This window comes from Equus asinus, chromosome 3, assembly GCF_041296235.1.
Source record: "Equus asinus isolate D_3611 breed Donkey chromosome 3, EquAss-T2T_v2, whole genome shotgun sequence".
In the NCBI taxonomy this organism is placed as follows: Eukaryota; Metazoa; Chordata; class Mammalia; order Perissodactyla; family Equidae; genus Equus; species Equus asinus.
In genome coordinates this window covers 81,173,563-81,192,531 of record NC_091792.1, presented here as the reverse complement: position 1 = coordinate 81,192,531, position 18,969 = coordinate 81,173,563, and the positions used below count along the sequence as shown (strand labels likewise).

At 42.2% G+C, this 18,969-nt stretch overlaps 2 long non-coding RNA genes across 5 annotated transcripts in view; one reads left to right on the top strand and one right to left on the bottom strand.

The window, feature by feature from the left end:
• The window catches only part of LOC106834437 (uncharacterized), a 90,067-nt gene extending 72,708 nt beyond the window's left edge, over positions 1 to 17,359 (top strand). For all 4 annotated transcript variants that reach the window (XR_011502095.1, XR_006524628.2, XR_006524627.2 and 1 more), the window contains 2 exons: positions 7,433 to 7,515; positions 17,088 to 17,359. This is a non-coding gene — a long non-coding RNA (uncharacterized lncRNA). The remainder of the gene's footprint in view (positions 1 to 7,432; positions 7,516 to 17,087) is intronic.
• On the bottom strand, positions 12 to 7,412 carry LOC139044827 (uncharacterized). Its single transcript, XR_011502096.1, has 3 exons — positions 6,787 to 7,412; positions 1,919 to 1,970; positions 12 to 1,041 (listed from the first exon to the last, which is right to left on the bottom strand). It is a non-coding gene; the product is annotated as an uncharacterized lncRNA (long non-coding RNA).
• Positions 17,360 to 18,969: the final 1,610 nt, after the last annotated feature.

Below are 18,969 nucleotides of genomic sequence, written 5' to 3'. Positions count from 1 at the left end.
GTATGGCAGGTGTGACTCTCAGTTCACAAATTAAGGTCTACAAATGTATAACTTTCCATTTTTAATGACAACCAATTTTTATCTCTGGATTGCATTCCATAAAGATTGTGTATCTTAGTCTATTCGGGGTCTTCAATGTCCTAATGGTTGCTCAAGGTCAACTGTACAAATCTCTCAAATAGGAAGTTTTGAGGTATCCGTTATCCTGTTGGGACTTGGTCGTTTGCCCGTGTGTTTCTGTCTTGATGTCCTTTGTGCCTAGGCCTCGTCCCATGGGCTCCAGCAGCTCTGTTGACGACTTCCAGGGAGAGTCTATGGCACAAGATAATTAGGTCACTTGACACAGGGCGTGCGAGGTTCACCACGGGTCTAGACCAGCCGTTCAGTCAGGACCTCCCCCGGCTCTGGCCGCTTCCATGAGGCTCTGCCAGGACAGCATTGGCTCTTCTGCTTTTGCAGTTTTCATACCTCTGTTGGATTTAGTCACATTTCAGAAACAGAGCAAGTGCCCTCTCTGGACTCACTAATGTTTACACCCGCATCATTGAGTCACCAGCTCTCTTTCTCTGCTCCCAGCCAGGGGCATATTTTCTCCCTTTGAGGCAGAGGCAAAGGCGTTGTGAGGAACTTTACCTTCCTCAGTCTTTCTGGATTGGGAAACCCGGCATTCCTCAGATCTCTTGCTCTCAAACATTTGTCTATGTCAACAGTCCTTTCTGCACCTAAAGACTTTGCCTTTGGGAACAATATATATGGAGATTTTTCCTGTTATTTTATTTTATTTTTTTTTGGTGTGGAAGACCAGCCCTGAGCTAACATCTGTGGCAGTCTTCCTCTATTTTTTGTATGTGGAATGCTGCCACAGAATAGCCTAATGAGTGGTGTGTAGGTCCACACCCGGGATCTTCATCTGTGAACCTCCGGCTGCTGAAGTGGAGCATGAAAATTTAACCACTATGCCAGTGGCCAGCCCCTGTTCTTTGCTTTTTTTGTTCTGATACATCCTTCCCGTAAAGCAAGGTACGCAGGCTCCAGAGGGATCTGGTGAGGGTGAGAGAGGTAAGCAGCAGAGGAAGGGTGATGAGGAAGTTTTTAGGGAAAAATAGTACTGATTAACACTTCACAGATATCTGGCAGGGCTAATTGGAGACATGCTGCAACAATGCCTGGCAGCCATACCTCATCTTGTACTTGTAATTTAGAGACTTTCCTTGTCTGCTCTCATGTGCATGCTGTCTCTACCTCTGGACATGTCGGCACCCCCCCCCCACTCTATTGATCTTAAGCAATTCTTTGGCTGGACAACGATCACCCAAAAAGCCTCATGCTCTGAAATTTCTTCTTCCCACACACATGCATTCCCATTCCTAAAGTCCTTTCTAACCAATCCCCGAAAAACGAGAGCAGGCCCTCCCTGTCATTCACTCTTCGGGTGTCCTATATTTCTTCTTTCTTTGCACATGTCACACAGTGATTATTTAATTTTGCTATTATTTGCTCAATATTCATCTTGCCCTCTGTGAAGATAGAAAGCATTCTTTCTTATTCACTCCTGTGCCCATAGCATTTAGCATAGAGCAGTATGTCATGAATATTTATTAGGAAGTGAATTCATGAAAGATAAACCAGCTAGATGTGGAGGGGAGGGATATAGAGGCTCAAATTTGAGGTCCTGCCACTGTAGGCACTTCCACATAAGCCCTATCTGTGTCCTCACCTCAGGCCTCTGATGGAAAGTTTCACTATCCCCATTCTGTAAGGATTCTGAGGGCAGAAGAGTTGAGGGAGAGTTTCCAAGGTTAGTCAGTTAATAAAGGGCAAACGTTTCATCGATTTCCTATTTAACATGTGTTCTCCTTAGCTTATGGCTTGTCTTTGAAAATAACTTTATAACATCTATGAATAACTGATATCTTACCAAGTAATAGCTGCTTCTTTGAGGAGAATGAGTCTCTAGTCAGGTGAGCACCCTGTAGAAAGAATTGTACGCAGATTATGGTTGCAGAATTGACGGGAAATCTTTCCCTCAGTTGTTCGATCACACCGTAGAGATGTGCCAGTGTTCTGCCCACGTTCTTTCTTTCTCCTAAATACTGGGCCTATTCCAATTTAAATAACGCATTTGTTCCTTTTTTAGCACCTTATTTGCATAATGTGAGTCTGGGATTGCGGATAAAGCATCTACTCTAGGCAAAACATTAAAAACAAAGCAGAATAAAAACAAACCGAAAAAGGACATATTTCTACTACAGTGGCTTATATTGTCAAATGTAAGAAACATATGATAGCATAAATAATTAGTATAAGAAAAATATGCTGGATTTTGTGACTTAAAAACATACACCAGGGGCAAGGTATGATTAGCCGAGGGAGGTGAAGAGACGGGACTGGAAGGATCCTGGAAGGAAAGGAAATTTGGTCTAGGCCTTGAATGAAGTATAAAATCTCTGCGCGCGGATAAGAGGTGATTGCAGGGCTAAAGGGCATTCCAAGAAAACCTCGTGGTTTATTCTGGTGCTTGATCTCCAGTTTAGAGGATTTCCAAAAAGCACAGGTGGCCTGAGGGTCAGCTTACAAGTTGGAATATGACACACGGGGTTTGAGTTTCCTTGACGTTTGAGTGTGTCAAGGCCAGCTTAGGTGTACCTCAGACTGAGCCAGAACTCCAGATTAGTTTCAGAGCTCTCCTGATCTCCTGGAAGTGCTTATGACCACAAGACGAGTCTCTGGGTCAGGACAGATGAGGAGGTCAGGAAGCCCTCCCCAGCAGACCTCCCACCCGCTCCAGATGGAGTTAATAATTGCCCCCGCCCAGCAACCTTTGCTGCTCTCACTTGCTCCTCTTGCTGCAGTCATTACACAGCTCACTTTGTTTACAGGATCATCTTTCCTCCATGCTCTGGGCTCCTTGAGAGCAGGGCTCTGTTTTATTCTCAGTGTCCCTGGGCGTCTTTAGCATCTAGTACTTTCCTAGCACCTAGCTGAGGAGGGACTCAATTGAGTGGGAGAGAAGAGACGCCACAGCCAACCCCAGATCCCTGCTGGTCTTCACAGAGGCAGCGTATTTTCCCGTGGGTTGTCGAGACTCTCCTCCAGCTCTATGAGGTAGATGTTCTTGTACTACTATTCGATAGATGAAAGAAGGGAGGCTGAGTGATTAAATGACCAAGGGTGCGTAGTTAGTAAGTGTATACTTCTGGACTTGAATTCCATTTTTTCTTGCCAGCAAGTATTGGGCTCTGTCTTGTAGAGTTTCAGACCTAAGCTTAGAAAAAGGAACAAGCCCTGAAGAAGAGTTTGATGGGACCCACAAAACTCCCTGATTACATTTATCTCACCTGCCATTCGCCGTGAATTCAGAAATTCTCCTTTAGAATTTCATTGTTGGTTAAAGCATGATCTTCAGAGGATCCCTTTTAAATTTCACATGTTTTCTGATAGCAATTACTTGATGATAGAGCTTACATGATGTGGATCAGTTACTTTTTCAATAATAGTAATAAACACCTGATTTGTGCTTTTCTAAGTGCTTTATATATTTTATTTTAACTAGTCCTCACAATAACCTAACAAGACAGATACTATTGTGTCCTCATTTTATAGATGAGGAAACTGAGGGAAATGTAGATTAAGTAACTTTACAAAGATAACACAGATATTAAGTGGCAGAGCCAGTGTCCCAATCCAATAGCCACCTAATATCATCAAATATTCATTAAGTGTCTGCTCTATGCCTCACACTGCCATGTGCCGGGAGATGGAGTGATGCAGGAGGGAGATGATTTCTGTCTTCAGAGAGCTTTTATTCTAGAAGTGGATGACAGGCTGTAAACCAACAAATAAATATTATATATCAGACAATGATAAAAGCAGTGAAGAAAATAGCTCGGGTAATGTAATACAGTCTGACCAGGTCAGGGAGGAGTGAGGCTGCTGTAGATAATATGGCAAAGGAGGAGGTGACAGTTGAAGTGAGACTTGAATGAGAAGGCACCTCCTGTCAACAGTTCTAAGGCTAGGGAACGGGGAAGAGCTTGTCCCTTGTGACTGGAGCTTGGGAAAGAGTTGAGCAAGGGACAGAGAGAGGGGCGAGGCCATGCTATGTATGTAATGGTAAGAGTCTGAGTTCATTCTAAGTGCGGGAGGGGGAGTTTTGCACATGGGAGTCAGGTGATCTGTGTTTCATGAGCGTCACTCTGCTTTGTAAGGTGCTCTGCAGTTGGGATGGTTGTAGGAGTTGAGAGACCAGGCACGAGGCCATAGCACAGTGCTGGCCAGAGGTGGTGGTCACTGGAACTAGGATGGTTCTAGAATGGACATTTTCAGAGAAGGGAGTAGGGTGGGAAATACTTTGGAGGGTGAGCCTACAACTCTTATTGATGGATTGGATGTGGAAAATGGAAAAGGAAGGAAACTAGGAGGACCCCTACATTTTTTACTTTAGTCACTCTTTGAATGTTTGTATCATTTTACTGAGGTGAAGGAGTGAGGAAGGAAGCTATCTTGAGAAATGAGATGGAATTCAAGAGTTTTTGTTTGAAATATGATTTTGAGTTCCTTTTAAATACCCATCTAGAGCATTAGGGAGGCAATTGTATATGGAGTCAGGAGCTCAGGGGTTGTTTGTGTTAAATGGAAGCTTCTAGACAGAGAGATTTGATCCATCACAATAGAACTTTTGTGATTTCAGCATTTCTGCTCCAGAGGAGAGTCCACTTTTTCAGAAGTATGCCTTGCTGCTGAAAGTTTCTATTTTTATTGGAATAAGTAGACTATAATTCCCACCACTGCCTCAGGGTGGCAGTAATGTTAATCAGGAAGAACACAGAGGAAACAAGGACGTGCAATGGGAGATAAGCATTGCAGATGTGTGCACACACGCCATAAACAAATTTACTCACATCGTTCCTGGGAAAATTAGGTAACAACATGACCTGTGTGTTAAAAGTCAACAAAGCCTCCTAACAATAAGACTGCTTAAGATATTGCTATTAAAATCCGAACTCTGAGCAAATCCAGAGTGTGCCTGGTAATAGGGTCATAAGAATGCGCTCCATTCCATAGCACAGTGGTGTGGAACTGGAACAGAGGACGCTGCACAGATTAGCAGGATGTGACAATACAAAGTGAAGAAGAATTCAGACCAAATTAGAACAGAAACCATTCTCTCAGCCATATCTAACACAGGATTTTCACCAACTTGTGGTGATGAGGAACTAGATATTTGCGTCAGAACCCCCACTGTACATCCTTTATAAGTTTTTGAATGCATTTATGCCTAAGTTAACTGGATAGTAAAATAAATATATATCTAATTCTAGTTTCGGTTTAATCTTATTATTTTTGTGTGTGTGTGAGGAAGATTGTTGCTGAGCCAACATCTGTGCCAATCTTCCTCTATTTTTCATGTGGCATGCCGCCTCAGCATGGCTTGATGAGCCATGCTAGGGCCACACCTGGGATCCGAAACTGCAAACTCCAGGCCACAGCAGTGGAGCATGTGAACTTAACCACTAGGCCACCGGGCTGGTCCCCGTTCAATCTTTTTAGACCAATCCATTTTGATTTTCTTACTCACTAAGTCCAAGATAAGGAGAACCTCTGATTTTCCTAGCTCCCTGTTGGCTATTATGGGTGAGACTCTGGTGTCTCCAGGGTGGGCAGAGCCAGTTGGCAGAAGCTCTCATGTGATGCTGTCTTAGCCAGCTCACTTCCCTCCCGGATACGTTACAAATTTCAACCAGCACCTTAAAACGTGAACACGGATGTGCTGGCTGTATTTCCTGTCTGGAAGCCAGCAGAGAAGAGTTCTAAGCAAGTGGGACCCAGCCTGGGTAGATTTTGCACTGGGAAGAGGAGACATGCGAATATATGGAGCAATCAGCACCTCTAAAGAAAAGCGAGCTCAGGTGGGCTGTCTTAGCTGCTGGGAGAGGAGATGCACCTCTACCCCTCAGTCAATCCAGCCTCAGTTTGATATTCTGAGAACCCGACTGCTCCCCCTTTAGACCTTGGCCAAGTCCCTAAATGCTCAGAGTCAAGGAGAACAATTCATGCTTGTCAGATAATGTTTACGGCTCATTCCTTGTACGCTGGCCATTTCGCTGACTAGGCGACATGCTTGAACCCTGCCCCTTGAGATGCTGAGGATCAATGGGCCAAGACAGAGGATTTGGCAAAGTTGGCATCCAGTGGCCTGGATATTTTTTTTACATTTTCCAGGATACTGAGAACTGCTGGGACAACGACTAAGCCAGAAACTCATCTTCCATGCAGTTCTACTTGGTTTCTGTTATTTTATGCCACTAATTGTGCTCTGCCTTTATAGAGTGTTTACTTGCCTGCCTATATGCTCCTGAACAAACATGAGAAAATGTATCATAAAATCTGTTCGACAAAGAAACAGAGCTTTTTCAGAACCCATGTCAGGCCTTATCAAACATATTCATGAAAGCCTGTGGACATCCATATGGGGCACGCTTGGATATCAATGGGACACACACCCTTAAATTATACAGACAAAGGGATGCCAAGGGTTGACAGCACGCAAAAGCCGAAGAACCTCAGAGGTGGAGTGGTCAGAGGATTCTCAAGTGGTTTTTAAACCATAGAACATTTTCTTCAGGCGAAAGTTGCTGCAGAAGCTCAATCTACAGAGTAAAGCTTTACCTTTCCGTAAGGGGTCGGGGCGAGGGCTCTGCGCTTCCCAGCCTCCCAGAGGCCCTTCCAAGGGTGGGTGAGATTCAGCAGGACGCTGCTGCAGACCCCGCTGCTGGCGTTACCTACCTCCAAGGAGACTGGCCCAGAGGAGCCCCTGGGTTGTCAGCCGAAGGTCACGTGGCAAATAAGTAATCACAGCCAGAACTTGGTTCTCCTGACTTCGAGTCCATTGAATCACACAACAGGAATAAGTTTTGTCCAAAAAGTTCTGTGGTGTCAGTGAAGAAGGGATTGTGTGGTTGTCGATACTGCTTTTGTTTAGATCTTTCTCACTTTCAAAAAGCAGTTGAATGGTTAGAAAGAACACCTGTTTTTATAACTTAGCCTGTCCTGTCTGGGCTTTGGGAAAAGCCCAGCTTCCTTAGTGAACATCACAAGTTCCTCCAGTCTGTTCCTGGGTCGTCTCTTCAACTCTGTTGACAACTCCACAGCCACCCACCTTACGCGCCAGCTTCTCAGCGCCCTGTGCTGACCTCCCGCCTCTCCCAGGACCCACGTGTCTTGGCTGGCGCTGACCCGTCTACTCTGGATGCCCTTCTCTCATGTCTCTTGCTGCTGACTTCCTGCCACCTCACAGTCCGGCCCCTCCCGAGGCTTCTCAGATGCCCTTCTCAGCTGTCCCGCCCCTTCCGCTGTTTCTCCAGATTAGCATTTATCAGAGATTGCTTGTCTTTAGTGTGACTTAGCGTGCATCTATCTCCTTTCTTTTCAGCTGTGAACGGCTAAGAGAGCAGGAAACATGTCCTATTCACATCATCAGGCAAAATGCCTGCCCCTACCCGAGGCCTCAAAATTGTGAGTCAAATGGAATTGCTCAAAATATATAGAAATAGTGGTGCTGCTTATCTTTGTTATGATTACATTGTGACAAGGGAGTTATAAGATGGATAGTAGAGATAACCCCAATTATGAGAATGTTATAAAAAGAACGAGGCTTTGGAATTTTACATTTACAGGTAAATGTAGGGATACTCAATATTCAAGAAATTGAACAGTATAAAAAAATGTTACCTCAAGTCTTGAGAATGTAGGACTTGAGCTGTTCAGCCTACTTCTGCAGTTCTCTATTAAATTTCTCTCAGTTTTTTCCTTTTTGGATCTCAGTTGATATATAATCTCATGATTAGAAAAAGCATTCTTCTTCATTTTAAAAATTTCTCAAGGGGCTGGTCCCATGGCGTAGTGGTTAAGTTTGGCATGCTCCCCTTCAGTGGCCTGGTTTACGGATTCAGACCCTGGGCGTGGACCTACACTACTTGGCAGGCATGCTGCAGTGGTGACCCACATATAAAGCAGAGGAAAATTGGCACAGATATTAGCTCAGGGCTAATCTTCCTCAAGCAAAAAACAAAAAAGAGTAAGACTGGCAACAGAGGTGGGCTCAGGGCTAATCCTCCTCAGCAAAAAAAAAAATAATTTCTCAAAATGTACTATTGACGTCTTCGTCTAGAAACTCCACTGAAACCTGTCCACTATGAGTAACCCTGCCTGTATTTGAAATACCAGTGGCATAGTTTTCAGCATCACAGCAACAGCAGCTGCCACAGTATGACAATTGACCCATGGTGGTGTGGTTCCCTGACAGGAAACAGGCTCAGGCCTTGGCAGAGAAAGCATTGAATCTTAACCAGTAGGCCACTGGGGCTGGTGAAGATAGTGGAAAGCACGTTTAAAAAGCCTGTTGTTTTGGGGGCTGGCCTGGTAGCGTAGTGGTTAAGTTGGAGCACTCCACGTCAGTGGCCCCGGGTTCGCAGGTCCAGATCTCGGGCGCGGATCTGTGCACCGTTTGTCAAGCCACACTGCGGCAGCATCACACATAAAGTAGTGGAGGACTGGCACAGATGTTAGCTCAGAGACAGTCTTCTTCACCACAAAAAACCACAAACAAGAACCCGTTGTTTTGGTTCCTGCTTGATTGTAGGCTTTAGTAGGATAGTCACCCATGTTGTTGGGCCTTGGGGAATAATCTTTCAAAAACATTCTTAATAAAAAGCCATATGACGTTATACTTAAGATCATGAACTTTGGAGCTAGGCTCCCTGGGTTTGAATCACAGTTCTACTGCTTCTTACCTCCTAGGGGTGCTTTGAAGACTAGATGAGGTAATATGCAAAGTGCTCGGAACAGTACCTAGTACTAGTTCTAAGTACTAGTATGTAAGTACTAATTGTTACTATTCTGGAATGCTCTTTTCATTTTCCTCCTCTCTTCTCCTCCCCCCCCACATGCTCTTTGGTACGTTCTTCAGCATCGGTTCTATGGCTGACATGATATATAGGCATATACACCTTAAAGAAGTATTTCTGCAGAGTAAGTGTTAATGTCAATGAGAAAGTTCTTGTACCAACGGTATCATTACAGAGTTAACGGCCCTGCTTTTAACTGAGAGTGGAATATACGGAGGCCTGGTTAGAAATACAGTCTCTGCCTTAAAGAAATTTTCAGATAATATAGTATGGGCTTCACCATAGGCAACTTTAGTGTATTATTTAAGTATAAGCAGAGATGCACGTCTTGAAAAGCCATTCTGGACTGAGAGGTTTGCTGATGTTAAGGAAGTGCAAATATATACAATTAATGGGTGAGCAAGGGGGAGACGTGTTTGCTGACTCAGTCAACGCTGAGTTCCATCTGACTGAGATTATTCACAGCTCTATGGGAAACAGCAAGTCCTCCTGCATGCACTGAGGTGGTTTTAATGATCCCATCGCTTGCCATCAGTCTGCATAATAAGACTTACCTTCACGGGGGGCCCTTTTCCTGAGTTTTGAAGCTCTGCAGATTTTTTTCCTTACCTTCTTTACATTTCTAAAGCATATGTGTTTGGTAGAGAAAGGCTCCAAATTGTGCTCACTGTGCTTGACTGGACACTTAGTTTTACCACTTGAAGTTTTAAATAGATTTGCAGATTTGGGAAGCTGCAGAGGTATAGCTGCCCTACGCCTTCCCGAATGGACTAGCTACTGCCTCCTTTAGTCAGATAATTCAGCACCCACCAGAACCTTCCAGTTATATTTTCCATGCTTATTCACACATGCAAATCCCAAACCATATGTTTACCTTTATTTTTAATATTCTTACTTACAGAAACAAAATTATGGATCCTTCACTCATAGGAGGTGTAGTAGGCCATAAAAGCATAAGAGGAAATGAGATTTATATATATAATTATTACTTTTTGAGCCATAAAAGTCATGGCATGACTAACGAGCCTGGCAAGTGGTTACATGGAAAAGTGTAGGCTAATGCCAAATACCTAAACGAAAACCAAAGAACTCACAGAAATAATCAGACATCCTGTCTGCATAATATCAGATAGCCAAATGCATGAAAATATCTGCAAAATGGACTGAGTTTTCTAGATTTTATCTCACATATGATGTCATTTAGAGGCAGACCTGACTCTAAACAATTAAATTCATTCTTGGAGGCTCCAACGCCGTCTTCTGTGTATGACCCAAGAAGTTATTGGAGGGTTAGAGGCTGACCTCACAGCATTATGCACGAGGTGGTCTCTACTTATCTTGGCATGTTACCGCCTTGAAGAATGGATCTTAGTGATCTACTTAGTTAATTCATTCCCAAAGGTAAACAATTGCTACCAGAGAATAATTTGATAACAGTGGCTCTGGAAATGATATAAAAACCTCTGGGGGAATTTGGTTTTGTTCCTAGAAGAAATCAAGGAAAATTTTTTGTTGTGTCACCTAAATTTACTATTAAGCGTGACCATGTGGATGTTTCTTAACTAATCTGAACCTTCGTTCCTTCCCAGGTAACGTTGGCATAACTATACCAGTTTTGGAGTTGTTTTGAGGTTAAATAAGAAAATCTGTGTTGAAATGCCTTGTCAAGGACCTGACACACGAAAAGTGTTCAGTAAGCAGTAGCTGTAGGGTGGTGTCAACACTTAGGCTTTTTAACAAAGCTTTGGGACAGTGGAGGGTACCTATGCTCACTCAGACAATAGCTGGGGCAGGAGTGCATGGCGCTTTTCTCTCCCGTTGCTGAGTAAGTTTTATTTTTAATAACTGGGACTTGAGAATGCTTCATTCTGTAGAGTCTTCAGTTGAGAATGCTTGACTAAAGGGCTCTCTCCTCTGGGCAGCTCAAGTGAATAGTTGATACCTCTTCTGTTAGTCTCTGCTGCCCAAAGGAATTTCTCTCTCTGCTCCTAAAAGAGGTAAAAGAAATGGATGCAATGTCTTATCAGATTGGGAAATGATTATTGAAGGTAGACCTTACTATGCCATGATTTGATTTTCAACTTGCCAAGGACTTTGAGGAATTTTAACTTTGAAGTAGTTTCCATATGTTAGATTTTTTTCTATTTAAATTAATTATTGAGGGAGTGACTACTGTATGTAGGTAGGTCACTTGTGCCTATATCAGCTCAGGACCATGCACTGCCATGTTTCAGTGAATGTTCTGAACATTGGTGGATAAATTGCTAGGAAATAGACATGAACGAAATGTGTCAGGATGGTTTGAACTATGGACTTTTGAACATTGATCCTGAGAAGCCCAAGATGAACATTAGAACCTGAATTCTGAGTTCTCTGTCCTGTTGGGAAAGAGGACAGAAAAAGAGACATGCTGTCACTCTAGAGACACACTCTCATCACTCCTTCAGCACAGAAGAGGAGGGTCTCAGCCAGGATCTAGTCTTGAGACAGAAACTACACTAGTTATTTTAACAGAGAGAATTTAATGTGAAGAATTGTTAACTTGGTATTAATGAGCTGAAAATGCCAAAAATGAATATTAATGTATCACAGAGGTAGTTCCTATTGGTAGGGCTGGCTTCCTGTGAGTGTGGCCACTGCATTTGCACGGAGTGCCACATTTAGAAGGGCCCCATGCTTGGTTTAATGCTCTGCTGTTGCTATCTTGAAATTCTTAGTAAATTTTAATGAGGAGTCACCATTTTCATTTTTCACTCGACCCTGCAAATTATATAGTTGGTTCTACCTGTAGGAAGCAGCTACCACTTTTAGGGGTGGGGGAACAAAGGGAAGAGGTTGAGATTATTAAACAGAAAATCTTGAAGAAGGGGCCTCTGAGGTGTGGATGTCACCTGGTGCTAGTGTCTCTGAGGTCAGAGAAGGGACCCTGTGAGGCTGGGACGAGGACCTCTGAGAATGGGTGCTGGTTGGCTGGTGCTGGAGTCTTAGAAGGGACATGCCAAGACTGGCTCTAGAATCTCTGAGGTGGCACCACGAGGCTGGTTCTAAGTGCTAGAACTTCAGACTTCTCCTACTGGAAGGTATCGCCCTCGCAAGACTGAGGAAGTAGTGCTCAGCAATGCTGATAAAGCCAAAACCCAGTAGGAATAGGAAACAAAAGAGATTCAGGAGACAAGAAGGAGCCAATCGCCTCTCCCTGTTCCAGTCTTCCCGTCTTCCCCATGCCCCTTACTGGTACAGTTTAACGGGCACCCAGCTGGCAAAGTACCGCCATGGGCTGCAGAGTCCTAGCCCTAGAGTCACAAAGTACAGAAAGGTGTGTGTGAAGGGAGAGCCTAGTAACTTTCACGAGCAGTAGGAGACTAGGAGAGATGTGGGAGACGTCACGAGTCTCTGTCCCCCCGGCTGCGTTTGCAGTAGCCTCGCCAGCACCCGTTCAGGCACATCCTCCGATGGCCAAAGGACCCCTCAGAAGACTTAGCTAACATGACCCTTCCAGACAGACCTTTCAATCCCTGTAGCTCTATTTTCCCTCAAAACTCCATAATGATTTATGCCATACCTAATTCTGCTTCAGACCAGCGAAGTGTTCAGATGTGCGTGTGGTAGAAAAGGTGAAAGACTACTTCACTGCGCAGAATGCTGACTTTCCCTCTGAGCACTTCGGGAAGGAAGCATTTTGTTTTAAGTAAGCCTTAGACTTCAGACTTTTCCTTTGTCTTCTCCCAGGTTTGGGGTTGTGTTTGTGCTAGTGCTTGGGTAAAATTTGATAAACATGACATTTACATCTAGGACAGTCTTTTTTTTTTAGTTCTTTTCATTTTATTCAGTTAAAGTAAAGACTATTATTTCATTTTAAATAAAAAACTTTTGCATTTAAGGATTCAAAATTCCTATGAAGAAGGCCACCCTCCAGATGAGTGGGTAGGCATGTTTTCATCGTGCCCCCATTTCATTGAGCTTTTCCGTGGCTCTCATCTTGCTCGGTCAGGCAAAGCTGTAGCAAAGAGTTCTGCTGTCTAGGCTTGGTGTGTGAAAGGAAATTGGGTCTGTGATAGCTCTCTGTGAGAGTGGCACCCCTACCATGCATTCTTTCCCTACACCTTTTATTTTTTTACCCACTCCTTCGGTGAAGATTGAGTATCACTTTTCCCAACTTATGTATGTGTGAGGGAGAAGGATTTCATAGCACCACGGTGCCAAGCAAGGAAACTATAGGAATTTACACTTAAGCTGTTCTCCACCTCTACCACTGCCCTCTGCACAGCGCCTTCGCAAATCAAATAGGTCTGTGGTTGCTCAAGGGGCAGAGGTATGGAAACTGTAGGGGAGAGAGAAAAAGCCTGGGACAGAACTATTTTGTTAGGGTTTTTTGCAGGTGAAGACCAAGTTTAGTAATAGTTCATACACATGTCATCCATCACCCCCCCATCTTACTCAAAGAGGAGTGTAGGGCACCTTATAAGAGAATATCACACCTCTGCCCTGAGCAGTCCGTCCAGGCCCAGCTGACACGCTAAGCGAAGAGCTGTCATTAAGAGGACTTGCAGGCAGGCTGACAGGTTAACTGCATACATTTGAGTTCAACGTCATTGTTAGATCCAGGACAGACATAGCAAGGGTCCTGCATTCAGAGAAGTTACTGCTTATGGCACGCCAAAGGTGGGTTCTATACAAAAGGATCTAAGAGAAATCCATCCATGAAATGTATTTTCTTCATAAAGCACACGATTTACCACAAAGCACGCAGGAATAAAGCTACACTTCCTGCTGATTTGTTCATCTTTCTTTTTCATTTATCAGCAAGGACCCCCCAAATTATATAAACATGCAGAGGCTTGGGGGCACTTTTGAAGAAGGGAAGATAGAAACTCAGCTGACCCAGCTTCCTGAACTACTGCATTATTTTACCCTGATGGTTTTAATTAGAGAAAAAAAATAACTGCATTGAGACCATCTGCATATTCATAATGTGGAACATATGGCTGGTTTACAGGACTTTGAAAAAGAAATGCATTCAGAACTGCTCTTCTTTCCGTTCATTTCTCACTTTCCAGGTTATTTCTTTGAGAAACAATGTATTTGAAAAATCTATTTACTCTTTTCATGAGCCAAATGTTATTTCTTTAGGCTTTGTGTGTTGTGTCTGCTACTGTTGTACCTTTCAGCAACAAATGCTAAAACAAAATATGGTTGTTTGTGATTGAGAATGCCCCATTAGCGAGTTCACAACACTTTTGAGATGTGTGTTTACATCAACACATTGTCTTTTGTTGGCATAAGGTACTGGAGTTATATTTATGGGAAAGTCGCATTAGAATTTCCTGAGAGCATGATAAGGACTCAGACTGAGATGGATGTTTAGTGTGTGTACATGCATGTGTATTTGTGTGCCTGTGCACGTAAGAGTGTGTGTATCTCACGTGGGACAGAATAAGGTGTTTTTCATTTTGACCAAGTGAAATAATCAGCAATTGTAAAAATTAAAATGATTAAATATATAGAAGGTATTTCAGACAATGTTATTCTGGTAAGATAATAAATAAGATGGAATGATTTTTGAATTTTAAACTCTTAAAAGGAAGAAAAATCAATCTCTTATAAGTGTGTAAGTTAAATTAGAAGAAAATGAAAACCAATAGAACTTTTGCTAATTTTGTCTGGCTCTTTGGGTAGTCACTGGATCAATAAAACCAATTCCCAGTGTAAGGTAACAAACAAGGAAACAACCAAATAACTAGAATTGGCATAGCTACCCTAAAAACGAAGCAGGAAAAGTTCTCAACAGAGGGAAGAAAGATTAGGAACGAAATGAAATTTTACTCCTCTGAGACCAAGCTACCATGTTTGTAGAACAAGGTCACAGGAAGCACCTGTATACAGCAGAGACCTGCCTGTCGCGGAGAGCTAGATTCCCATCAACCCGGTCCGGTCCCGGGGGCAGCCCCTTCAGCTCTCTCCTGCTGGGGGCCTCCGTGCCTCTTAGTTTGTCTTGGTCTCCAAGACTCTTTAAGGTCACCAGGGGCTCAAAAACACAATTTCTTTTTTCTGTGTTACTACACTCTTTCAGAATTTAGCAAGGGCGTGGACGAGACAATTTAGAACCTGTTGCCCAGTTTGGAGATAAAAAATGGAGATATTTGGAGCAGGCATTTTTTATTAAAAAGAAAAGATTTTAAGGCAGTCATCAAAATTATGCTTTTATGAAATCAGAATCTTTGTTTCGGAAAAGGAAAAAATTTGACACTTTCATTTTTTTAGGGAGAGCAGTGAAGATTTTCAGCTGAGATCTTCCTTGACTTACAATGGAGTTATGCCCCAATACACCCATCCTAAGTTGAAAATATTATAATTCAAAATGCATTTAATACACTTAACCTACTGAACATCATAGCTTAGCCTCGACTACCTTAAACATGCTCAGAATACTTACACTAGCCTACAGTTAGGCAAAATCATCTAACACAAAGCCTGTTTTATAATGAAGTGTTGAATATCTCATATAATTGATTGAATGCTGTACTAAAGTGAGATACAGAGTGGTTGCCTGGCTACAGAGCAGGTGTAAGTGTACAGGTCGTTTACCCGCATGACCTCGTGGTGACAGGAGCTGCGGCTCACTGCTGCTGCCCACCATCTCGAGAGAGGATCACACTGCATATTGCTAGCCCAGGAAAAGATCCAAATTCAAAATTTGAAGGATAGTTTCTACTGAATGCATATTGCTTTTACACAACCTTAAAGTAGAAAAATTGTAAGTCGAACCATCGTAAATCAGGGACCGTCTGTATTTCACAAAATCTACTGTGATGACTGTCAGATTGGGAATGAGTTTACTTTTACAGACATAGTGAGTGAGTGACTCCTTTTTCCAGGAATTGACTTAATTTGAGTTAATTTTGTCTTTTTCTTTTACTTCCAGTCCAAACATTACACCCATGATTTCACCAGGATGCTGTTTTGAAATAGACTGTATTAACTCAGTTCAATTACTATGCTCTTTGAATAGTAGAAATGATATCTTCTATGGTTTATCTATCTTCTCATTTCCAGTGATGATGATACTGGGTTAGTCATTTTCTGCATATGGTTTTTAAATTTGCTTCATGGTTTCTCTCTTTATCTAAAAATTTCCTTTGCTTTCTTCTTTACTGTGAATATCAAACTTTTTCACAGTGGTTTCAACATGGTGTTTCTTAATTTTTTTTTTTTTTTTTTTTTTTTTTTGGTGAGGAAGGTTCACCTTGAGCTAACACGTGTGCCAATCTTCCTCTATTTTGTATGTGGGTCACCACCACAGCATGGCCCAATGAGTGGAGCAGGTCACACCAGGGACCTGAACCCATGAACCTGGGCTGCTGAAGGGGAATGCAGGGAACTTTAACCACTAGGCCATGGGGCTGGCCCCCAACCTGGTGTTTCTTGTGCATATATTTATCATGGATGTAAGCAGTGTAATAAAAATATTCTTTTTGCTCTGGGTCCCATATTGTTTCATTCATCCTGCACATGACATTTTTCTCTGTGAATTTTATAGTATTTGGAACTCAGTTATACCTGATAAAATTGTCCCCGTTGTTTTTAAGGAGACACAGTGTATTTAGATGATGCAATGTCAAATTTTATAAAATATGGACAATTTGATCAATGTGAATCTCTTTCTCTTTTTAATTTGCCTTGGCTGCTTGCCCATCCAGAAGCAACCCTGGACTAAAAGATCTTCATCCATAACTGTTTTCCTTTCCTTACTGACTTGTGATTAAGCTTGATATATATTGTTTAGTTCTGTGCATTTAACAATTCCTCAAAAATCTCAGTCAAGTTAATTATTCAGTATGAAATGATCCAAAGATTTGAAGTAAATTTTCATTTTTCTTTTATTGTGGTAAAATATATGTAACATAAAATTTACCATTTTAAGTGTACAGTTCAGGGCATTAAGCACATTCACATTGTTGTGCAACTATCACCACTATCCATCTCTAGAACTTTCTCATCATCCCCAACTGGAACGCTGTACCATTTGAACAATGACTCCCCATCTCCCCAGCCTGGCCTCTGGTAACCACTAATTTACTCTCTATCTCTATGAATTTGACTATTCTAGGTACCTCATATAAGTGGAACTAGACAATATTTGTCCTTTTACGTAAATTTCTCCTTTTTAAATGGATATTGCAGCATGAAGAAGATGACTTGGACCCAAAAAATTGCTCCTCCATTTACCTTCAGTTTCCAACCCTGTTACCACTCACTGGAAGATGGTGGGAGATCTATGATGGTTTTCCCATTTGCCCGGTGAGGATTCGTCTCAATCAACTTTGTCAAAGACAAATTCATTTCACTTCTTACTGTTAAGAGATATTATCTTACTGACAGAATATATCACACTCATGCAAGAATATTTTTAAGTTATTTGAGCTAAGGAAATAAAAATATATTGAAATAATGAATTAATTGAAATTATTCCCTCAGTATCTTGTCTGTGTGTGTCTCTGTGTGTGTGCATATATTCATAAAGGAAATGGTTTTACTTGGTAACATTAATAACATCTCCCTAAGTCATATTATAGTTTACAAAAGACTTTTTCACAGACACCTTGCTATCAAACAGCAGCCTTGAAAATATCAATGTATTCTCATGTTTAGATGCTGCAATTCAGGCTCAGTGAGACGAACTCCCTTACATTCACAGGGCAAGCAAGTGGTGGTGCTGGGCCCGAGTGTGTCCCATCGTGCCGGCACTGCATCCCTCCGTCCAACTCATCACCGCCCAGGGCCACAGGAGGCCGTGTCTGGCTGTGCAGAGGCCCAAGCAGAGCACTAATCAGCAGACCCAGTGGTCTCCTTCCTTTAATGTGACCTCCAGGAGGACTCTGCCTGTGCTCAATGCTCTGCTGCTCACTAAGAGGACCAGGCACTTGACTTACACATTGTAAGGTTCCGTGAGGGTTGGAAACTTCCTGTGTCTGGCAAACAGCTTCCCCCAAGCTGCTGCAATTATGCATCAGGAACTCTTTTCTCTCACCAAGACAGGGTCATATGACAGAAACTGGGGAGAGAGAGTTAGAGTGGCAGCTGACCAAGTTCTATTGCTGGCAACAAAAATGGAAAATGGCCTTATGTGAAAGTCCAACATGAAATTGCAAATGATTAAAATGATAATGAAATATGCTGCCAATGGTATTTTAAAAACTTCCAAAATTTAAGGAACATAGTGTAGAGCATATTAATCTGCTCTGTGATGTCTCGGCTGTATCTGTGTGTCCGGTCTGTGCAGGAAACACAGTAAAGAGAAGGAGGCATGAAGCAGAAACCTCAGCTCTGTGCTTTCTTGATTCTTGGAGCCTAACATCCTCAAGAGTATTGTCAGAGTGGCTTTTAAATTTTTTTTTAAGTGTAGCTTGGCTGAGCTATAGCAGTGTTTTATTTCTTAAACCCTTGCTGGCCACGTCCGTTGACAGAACCATATTCTGCTGGTCCTGCGGGGCTGCCAAGGCAGGGAAATGTGTTATGCTGGGTGGATTCGTCTCTCAGCTCCTTCTCATTCGCCCCTATTTTCCATTGCACTTTGATCCTTTCTCATTTTCTGCTCCAAATTGGTCCCTGTGTAACCTGTGCCAATTGGCACAGTTCTATTAAAGAAATATTTTGCTAAGAATATCCTAGCTGTTCTGAATTCTCCTCCACAATCTCTCTCATCCTATCTGGGTAACATTGATTGCTCTGAACCCCACTGTTGAATCTTGCTAATACAAACTAGACTGCTTAGCTTTATGTTCATCTCGTTAATCTGTAGATTCACCAAACATCTTTATTCCAAAGAGTTCAAAATTTTTCAAAAAGTTGTTTTCATTAGATAACATTTCATTTTAACAATTTGATAAAAAGATAATCATTAAAGAATTTATAGAATATATAGAATGTAGAATATGTACAGAATATAGAAAATAGATATACAGAATAGAAAATAAAATATAGAATATTGATATATAGAATATAGAAAATAGAATATAGATATATAGAATACAGAACATGTAGAAAAAAGAATCATTAAAGAATA